Consider the following 10,558-nt stretch of genomic DNA (forward strand, 5'->3'; position numbering starts at 1 on the left):
TAAAGCGAATTAACATTCTATTGCCCGGCACGTCATTGGTTGGCGCTTCGTCCGATTCTTCGGCGCATCGTCCTCTCTTGCGGCTTCTTGGCGCAATTCCGCTCTTGGCCCGATGCCCGACGTCCGAAGCCTTCTGCCATCCAATATCCTAACGTGATCTCCTCCGGCGCAACGTCAATTCCTCTTGCCTTAATTGTCTAATCCTGATCGAGTAGACCTGCATCACTCAAAATACAGTTAAACATAAACATAATTATCAATTGGTTTCATCATCAAAATATGAGATTCAACAATCTCCCCCTTTTTGATGATGACAACCAATTGATGACAGAGTTAAACTTGACTCCCGGAGTTTAAACAAACTCCCCCTATCAGTATGCCATATTGATAGAACCTTGAATTCAAACTGAATTCAAGTCATTGCAATATTCATCATGAATACTTGCAACACATCATCATGAACATATGCATAAAACTTATACATCACATGTCATGTCATCAATATACTTCTCCCCCTTTGTTATCAACAAAAAGGAGAAGTACCACAATCAAGTGTTTGTTATATGGGTTCAACTTATTGCATGAAAAACATAATATCAAGTTTTATCATCATGCAATCTAACAATTAAAGATGTGTAAGTTTAGCATGTTTGGTCTTCTTGAGATAGCTATTGATTGCTTCTCTTTAGACTATAAGCTAGCAATTTTTATGATATGCAAGTTTTACTACATACAAGCTAGCAAAAAAATTACGAAAGCAAATACAAGATAGCTTTCTTGTGTAAGCTCATGATTCTTGCTTCCTATTGCAATGTGCAAGTTGCAAGTTTTGCTTCTTTTGCAATGTGCAAGTTTTCAAATTTTGCATCTTGAGCGAGCAATATTTCTCCCCCTTTGTCATTGTAAAAAAGAAAAGAAGAATACAGTTTTATAGTTCTTTTTCCTTTTACAACGAATTCAAAATCATGACAAAGGATGAATAATCAAGTTATAAATGTCAAGACAATTTTTCATCATGAATATTTTATCATTGCATGCATCATTATCATAAGTTGAAGTATTACATGCATAATATCATATCATCAGTCATAATTATATTAATGTTTCAATATAGCAATTTCTTCTCAGAATGTTAACTTAGCACTCATTGCTTCTCTTGATATTTGCGAGCTAGCTAGCAAAATTTGCTCCCCATATGTCATTATCAAATAGAAGGGAATAACAATACAATAGTGTAATTCATTTCCCTTTACTATAATCTTCAAATCATGAGAAGGGTCAAGTGTCAATCTTATTTGTGCATCATTATATTTTTAAATTAAAATATACATATTTTCAAAAGCCTTATATTTCATTCATGCACGATATTGAATAAATCGATCGACATTATGAGGATATCATATATGATACTAAAATTTTTAACTATTTATCAATATTTTGATCATGGTACCAAACAATCATCATTTAGAGCATTCATGATACAAAACAGTAAATCAACATTTATCATTTTAGCAACAACTCATAGCATTTAAATCATGATTTACATCATATGCAATACATCACATCATAATTAGAAAGCACAAGTATTGCATGCATCATTGCAAATCATAAATGTTTCATGATGGTATAAATTTTGTCAAATTATATCCTACCATGCATGATCAAAACTTCTCCCCGTTTTATCATTGAAAACAAGAAAGAAGTAGGGAAGAGCATAAAAGTGTAAAATATTTCAATTATTTCAAGGCATTTATATCATAGATATAAAGAAATCATATCATCAAAGATAAAACCATTTGAATACTAAAAGACATGATTCATTTTATCAAATCTCTTCCTTTTATAAATAACAAAAATTGTAGGTGTACAAAGAAGAGATTGTGATTAAAAAAGAATCTCAAGTAGTAAATCCAAGAAATCAAGATCATAATTTAAATACAAACTCATTCAAATTCAAATCGTCAAATTCATCAAAATCTCAACATTACTTTCAAGAGATTCAAAATGGTATACATAGATTTATCATAATAATCATCAAGATCAATAAGATAGAGAAAAATAAAATTTCAAGGAAAAAATATTTTTCTCTTTTTAGTTGTTTCAATTCATATGATTTTATTTCATTTATGCCAAATAAAAACATATATCATGTTTAAAACCGAAAGTGTAAGATTTATTACAACAAAGATCAATAAGGCACTTCCATATAGTAAAAATCAATAATCCGTAAATCGCAAGATTCATCATGCATAATTTTAAAATTTATTAAGCATGATCATTATGCATGACACTAAAACATGGTTTCAAAATGTTTAATATTTTCATTGCACAATTTCATCATTATGCATCATCATATTTTCAAATTCGAACATGCACAATTTCAAAACTATATCTTTTATTTTTCATGCATGATACAAATAACTCAATCATCAATATCGGCATATCATACATGATATTCAAGCATTCATGATAAATTATTTTGGCAACATGATCATAGCTATTCAAATGATAGTATCTAAATGTCAAAATTCATTACATCCTATCATGCATGATCATTAACTTCTTATTTGAATTTCATGCATTATTTCGTTTCATCACATAAGGAATATCAAGAAGAGTTATTGGGTGATGAGATAAATATTTCATGAGTACAAGGAATTGCATAAAAATCATATCATGAAAAGATAATAATAGAAGACACGTTTTGTTTTGAAAAATCTCCTCTTAAATAATCAAGGAAAAATCTTAGGAGATCATGATATAGATAAAATTCATTCAATCTTAATTCAAGTATATAAAATTTCTCAATTCATTATGAATCATAAAAAGAATTGTGGTTTCGAAATATCACGATTCATTTAGGAAAATTTTCTCTTTAGTGCACGATAAGAAGAAATATAGCAATGATACCAATCATAATTCATTTTGGATAATAGATGCTAAAAAGGAACATTGAGGATACAAGATCTTGATTTTTATTGAGTAAATCTCAAGTTATAAATCTTGAAAAATCAAGATAAAGCTCATTCAAATTCAAATCATCAAATCAAAAATTATTTTCAAGATATTCATAAAAAGATGATAAAATAGATTCATCAAACCAAGAATTTTCAAGAAAAATACTTTTATCTATTTAGTTGTTTCATATAAGTATGCCTTTGTCCTTTTTGTGCCAAAAAATATATATATATATCATCAATCATTTAGGATCGAAAAATAAATTTCTTCATAACAACCATCAAGATCATTATGTATAACTTTTAAAATCTCATGCATAAAATGGTATTAAAACATTTAATATTTTCATTCCATCATTTTGCATTTTTTATTGAACATAATTTTGAATGATTCTTATAGATAACTAAAACTTCTTTAGTTTTAATTTATATGATTAACTTTATCTTAGCATGCTCAAATTTTGTTCATATGTCAAAACCATACATCATGTTTGAAAACCAAAGACAAGGTTCATAAAAAAAATCATCAAGCCTTCCTTTCAAAAGTTATGCATCGTCATTGAAAATCAATATAGAAATCGTCAAAATACACATTCTTGCTTCTCAAGCACATACATAAGATTAATCTTACTAGGTGTATAAGAATTAGATTTATATCTAACATTTTATTGCATTAACATAACACATGTAATTTTCAAGAAAATTAATCCTAAACTAAATTAAAAATAACTCATGAAAGTATTATGTAATTTCGAAATAAATTAGGGGGATTTCGATTACCTCATTGTTGAAAGTGGTTGAGGCGTAGTTTGCTACCTCGCCTTTCTTGATTTTCTCCTCATCTTCGGAAGAGCTCGATTCATCCCAATTTTTATTCTTCTTGCATTCAAAGCAAGTAGTTCCATTCTTTTTTCTTTTTAATTTTTGTTTCATTTGTAGTTTAAGTTCATCATCACTTGAGCTTATGCTCGAGTGGTCTTCATGTGTTCTATGTCCGAAATCCTTCCTATCCTTTGGAAGGTTATTCTCGAGTTTCCTTTTTATCACATTGTTCATTTCATAGGTCATTAGAGACCCAATAAGTTCTTCGAGAGGGAATGTTTTAAGGTCCTTGGCCTCTTGAATAGCCGTAACTTTTGGATCCCAACTTTTTGGAAGGGACCTTAAGATTTTAGTGACTAGTTCAAAATTAGAAAAACTTTTACCAAGAGCTTTGAGTCCATTGATGACATCCGTGAAACGGGTGTACATGTCTCCGATGGACTCACTTGGTTTCATCCGGAAAAGTTCGTAAGAATGCACAAGAATATTGATTTTGGACTCTTTCACTCGGCTAGTGCCTTCATGAGTGACCTCTAGAGTTCTCTAAATATCAAAAGCCGAGTCACACATCGAAACGCGATTAAATTCATTTTTGTCAAGTGCACAATATAAGGCATTCATAGCCTTTGCATTTAGAGAAAACATCTTCTTCTCCAAATCATTCCAATGGTTCATTGGGAGAGAAGACATTTCAAATCCATTTTCGACTATGTGCCATAAATTCAAATCCAAAGAAAGTAAGAAAACTCTCATTTGAGTTTTCCAACAAGTGTAGTCCGTCCCATTAAAAAAGGGAGGACGAATGAGAGAGTGACCCTCTTGAAAGCCATAAAGAGCCATTTCTATTTGGGTGTTAAACCAAAGTAGAAAACCGTGGCTCTGATACCAATTGTTAGGATCAGAGTGGCACTAAGAGGGGGGGGGGGGTGAATTAGTGCAGCGGATTAAAACGTTGGTTTCGACAAATCTTTTGTACGATAAGAACGAAACTTGAAAAGCTTAACTTGAAAGCGTATTCTTAAAGTTGCGCAGCAAAGGTAATAAGGAACTAAAGCATGTAAGAAGGTTTGCAGTAATGTAAATAGCAATAATGAAATGCAAACCAGAGATCACGCCGATTTTAGAGTGGTTCGATCAAATGACCTACATCCACTTGCGAGGCCCCTCTTCGATGAGGCTCCCACCTTCCACTAGCAAATCTCTTGAAATGGAAGGGCAAATACCCCTCTTACAACCTTTTACAAGCAGTTCAACCTCTTACAAATTTTCAGCAAGAAAGAAGGAGGAGAACTCTCTAGCAAATTGAAAACAAGAAAGGCAAAGACTCTTCTAAGACTTTTCTCTCAATCACTTGCTGCTCAAAGAGTTGTTTTCTCAGCTGAGACTTGAGGGGTATTTATAGGCCTCAAGAGGATTCAAATTTAGGCTCCAAAAATTTGAATTCTCTTATGTTCCCGATGCTGGCGGTGCAACCGCCCAGCCCAGGAGGTGTCACTGCCCAGCTCTCGGGTGCTAGGCGGTGCCACCGCCCAGCCTAGGTGGTGCCACCTCCTAGGCCAAATCAGCTCACTAGTTGGGCTCCAAACTTGGCCCAAACCAGTCCGAACTTGGGCCCAATTGGCCCCAACTTGGGTTATAGGATTAACACCTAATTCTAACCCTAATTAACGTGCTAACTTTGAATTTAAAGATATTTTCTAAGCTATTACAAAGTTCGTAAGTCAAGACTTCTTCCGGCGAGCTTCCAGCGAACTTCCGGTGGTCTTCCGATAAACTCTCGGAAACCATTCTGCGGACTTCCGGCAAGCTCCTAGACTTCACGATTTGATCTTGGCGAGTTCCGATGAGCTTCTTCGGCAAGCTCTGATCTTTCTCGGCGAGCTCCGCGAACTTCCAACGAACCTTTCGGCGAGCTTCCGAAAAACCCTTCGGCAAGCTCCCTACTCATTCTTGGCTAGTTCCGGCAGCATTCCCGACGAACCTTCGGACTTCCGTCGAACTCTCGAACTCGCAATGAATCCTTCGTGCTTGACTCCGACACTTTATTTTGCTTTATGTCTTCGTCGTTATCGTAGTTAATCCTACACACACAAGCAAAAACTCTACTCCGATCTAGATAATTATTATAAAGCGAATTGACATTCTATTGCCCGACACGTCATTGGTTGGCGCTTCGTCCGATTCTTCGACACATCGTCCTCTCTTGCGGCTTGTTGCCCAATCAGTGGCTGACCTCCGCTACGCCGATATTCTTGGCGCAATTCCGCTCTTGGCCCGATGCCCGACGTCCGAAGCCTTCTGCCATCCAATATCCTAACATGATCTCCTCCGGCGCAACGTCAATTCCTCCTGCCTTAATTGTCTAATCCTGATCGAGTAGACCTGCATCACTCAAAATACAGTTAAACATAAACATAATTATCAATTTGTTTCATCATCAAAATACGAGATTCAACATTTAAAATATGAAACGTTGGGTTTTTTGTTGTTCCATAACTCATAAGGAGTTTTGGTGAGTAAGGGTCTTACCAGAACTCTATTCAAAATATAGCATGTGGTGTTTACGGCTTTGGCCCGGAAATATTTGGGTAGACTATGTTCATTCAACATGGTTCTTGCCATTTCTTGTAAATTTCGATTTTTTCTTTCTACTACTCCATTTTGTTGAGGATTTCTTGGAGTAGAGAAATTATGGTTGTATCCATTGAGTTCACAAAATTCTTGGAAATCATGGTTTTGAAATTCTCCACCATGATCACTTCTAATTGATGAAATCATAGACCCCTTCTCATTTTGAACAAGTTTATAAAACTTGGTAAAATATCTAAAGCATTCATTTTTCTGTTTTAAGAAGTAAGTCCATGTATATCTGCTATAGTCATCTGCAATGACGAAGGCGTATTTGCTACCTCCTAGACTTGATGTATAGATTGGTCCGAACAAGTCCATATGGATCAATTGTAGGGGCCTAGAGGTGCTTATTTGATTCTTAGATTTGAAACTACCCTTAATTTGTTTACCTAATTGGCAAGCATCACATACATTATCTTTGATGAACTTGATATGAGGAATTCCTCTTACAAGTTCTTTAGATGATATTTGAGTGATTAGTTTCATGCTAGCATGACCTAATCTTCTATGCCATAGCTAAGCATCCTCATTCAAAACTGAAAAACACATTTCATTACACAAATCATTGATGTCAATAGTGTATACGTTATTTTGTTTTAATACAATCATAGACATGTTTTTGTGTGATTTTTCAATGATGCAAGCATTAGATTCGAATCTGACAATGTATCCTTTATCACATAATTGACTAATGCTCAAGAGGTTATGTTTTAAACCATTAACTAACAAAACATCTTCAATAAAGAAGTTGGATTTGTTACCTATGGTTCCTTTGCCAATGATTTTACCCTTGTTGTTGTCTCCGAAGATGACATAGCCTTCGTCTATGCTAGTGAGCTTAGAGAATTGAGATGGATCTCTGGTCATATGCCTTGAGCATCCACTATCAAGGTACCATCTCTTGCTCCTAGCTTGCGATGGTATAGGTTTCTACAAGAAAGGATGATTTTTAGGAACCCATTTGCTTTTGGGTGCCTCAAAAATAGATCTATATTGTTTATCATGTTGCATAGAATTTGTCATGGTTCCTTTGGGAACCCAAATTAATTTATTCGGACTAATTTTCTTGAATGGACAATAATACGTTTTGTGTCCAAGTTTGCAACAAAAGTTGCATTTGCTTTGGTATCGAACATATAAGATGGGGCCTTTTATGAAGGTGGTTGAATTTTGGTGAGGACTTCTCACAAATCCAATTCTACTTCTTTTGGGAATGTGACCCTTGTTTGCAAGGATCATGTTCAATGACTTGCTACCAACCTCGAATTTCTTCAAGGTGTCCTTTAGTAGCAAGTTTTCTTTTTGGAGAGTTTCTAAATCATGGCATTTTATGCATGAGCCTAAACTATCATGATATTCAGCTTTTAACTTATCAAAATTACAAGTAACACTGTCATGCTCCTTTTTTAGCAATTTGTATTTTCTACTAATAATAATCTTGCATTCATCAAATAAGTCATGGAAGGCATTTAATAATTCATGAAATGATAAATCTGCATCTATTAAATTCGTTACCTCCTCTCCGATGGCCATTAAGACATAGTGAGCAACTTGCTCAGTGTTGGACTCCTCTTCTTTGGACGCGCTCGAGTCATCCCATGTTGCTTTGAGCGCCTTCTTCTTTGATGTTCTCTTTTTTGCTTAGGGACAATCACTCTTGTAGTGTCCTGGCTTTTTGCACTCATAGCAAATAACTTGGTCCTTCTTGGGTTCAAGTTTATTTTTTGCGTCATTCTTAAACTTGTTTCTTTTAATGATTTTTTAAAATTTTCTTGTTAGAAGTGCCAAGTCATCGTCACAGTCCTCATCACTTGAGTTTTCTCTCAAGTGGTCTTCTGAAGTTCTAAGTGCCATATCCTTCCTGTTCTTTGGAAGGATGTCTTCTTACTCTTCATGAGCTTTGCAAGTCATCTCATAGGTCATTAATGACCCAATTAGTTCTTCAAGAGGGAAGTTGCTTAGATCTTTCGCCTCTTGAATAGCAGTGACTTTAGGATCCCAACGCTTAGGAAGGGATCTTAGAATCTTATTTACGAGCTCAAAATCCGAAAAACTTTTTCCGAGTCCTTTTAGACCGTTGACAACATCCGTGAAATGGGTAAACATATCGCCAATGGTCTCACTCGGTTTCATCCGGAAAAGTTCGAAAGAATGTAACAGAAGATTGATTTTTGACTCTTTCACTCTACTTGTGCCTTCGTGAGTCACTTCAAGTGTGTGCCAAATATCAAATGCGGTTTTACAAGTCGAAACACGGTTAAATTCGTTTTTATCAAGTGCACAAAATAAGGCATTCATAGCCTTTGCATTAAGAGCGAAAGCCTTCTTCTCCAATTCATTCCAATCGATCATTGGAAGAGAAGACTTCAAAAATCCATTTTCGACAAGATTCCAAAGTTAAAAATCCATAGAAATAAGAAAGATCCTCATTTGGGACTTCCAATAGGTGTAGTCCGTCCCTTTGAACATGGGTGGACGTGTAATAGAATGGCCCTCTTGGTTTCCAGCGTATGCCATCTCTCTTGGGTTTTAATCCGTTAGAGAGTTAACCCCGCTCTGATACCAATTATTAGGATCAAGAGCACTAAGAGGGGGGGGGTGAATTAGTGTAGCGGAAAACCTTCTGCGATTAAAATTGAAACCTGCGTTTGTTCGATAGAAGTGATTTTGGTAAGAAAGCCGATTCGTAAATCACTTCAACTTTTGACTAGGAGAGATGCAGCAAAGATATGAATGCAGTTTGCAGTTATGATGGAAATCAGAATATAAGTGCAAACTGAAATACGACGTTCGTACGATAAAAGCGATTTCGGTATAAAAGCTGATTCGTAAACCATTTTAACTTGAGATAAGGCGAGATGCAGTTAAACCAAAGATATAAAGGCAGTTTGCAGTTATAATGGAAATCAGAATGTAAGCGCAAACTAAAATACGACGTTCATACGATAAAACTGATTTGCGTCTTAAACCCCGATTCGGAAAGCACTGAACTTTGAAACACGTTCGTAAAAACACATAAGGTAGTAAGCTATTGAGGAGGTTTTAAGTAAAGATAAGATGCTCAAAGTAAATGCAAACCGAGATTTAGAGTGGTTCGGTCAATTTTGACCTACTCCACTTTTGGCTTCGTCCACCGACGAGGTCATCGACGTCAACTAGAGGCCTTCCTTCAATAGGCGAAGGCCAACCACTCTTTTACAGTTTCACTCCTTTTGACGGGCTTAGGAGACAACCCTTACAGAATTTTCTCTCCTCTCTTTACAACTCAGAACTTGGAAGAAAAGAGGGAGAAGAACTTTTAGCCTTTACAACAATTTTGAGCTCTAAGAATCACAGAAAAAGATCAAGATTTTGGTGTAAGTTCATGCCCTTTCAGTGCTGAATGGGTGGGGTATTTATAGGCCCCAACCCAGTTCAAATTTGAAGCTCAAAACTGTCAATTCCTAGAATTCCGGGATCAGGCGGTTGCACCTCCTGACTGGAGCGGTTGCACCGCCTGGCAGAGCTCAAAGACTGAGCCTCTGGGCGGTGTCACCTCCTATCAGGGGCAGTTGCACCTCCTGCCAGAGCTCGAAGACCGAGCTCAGGCGGTGCCACCTCCTATCAGGGGAGGTTGCACCGCCTAGTCTCGCTCGGAGACTGAGCCCAGGCGGTGCTACCGCCTGGCTGGAGCGGTTGCACCTCCCAGTCTCGCTTGGAGACTGAGCCTAGGCAGTGCAACCTCCTGCCTTGGGCGGTTGAACCGCCTGGCAGAAATCAGGGTCCGAATGGGTTGATCCATTCGGCCCAATTTGGGTTTTTCAGGGGCCCAATTGTCCCAAGATTAAGTTAATGGGATCACCTCTCATTTCTAACTTAATCATTGTGCTAACTATGATATTCCCTAAGACATTTACTGCAACTTGCTTCGATGCGTCAATCGCTTCTTCCGACGAGCTTCCGGCGAACTTCCGTCGATCATCCGATAAACCCTCGGTGATGCTCCTACGGACTTCCGGCAAACTCCTGGACTTGCGATGATTCACTTGGCGAGTTCCGACGAGCTTCTTTGGCAAACTTATGGACTTCTCGGATTTGTTCCCGCAGAACCTCCGACGACTGTCCGAACTTCCGTCGAACTCTCGAACTCCCAACGTGATCATTGTCTT

The sequence above is a fragment of the Musa acuminata genome, chromosome BXJ3-1 (genome assembly GCF_036884655.1).
Source record: "Musa acuminata AAA Group cultivar baxijiao chromosome BXJ3-1, Cavendish_Baxijiao_AAA, whole genome shotgun sequence".
NCBI lineage: Eukaryota > Viridiplantae > Streptophyta > Magnoliopsida > Zingiberales > Musaceae > Musa > Musa acuminata.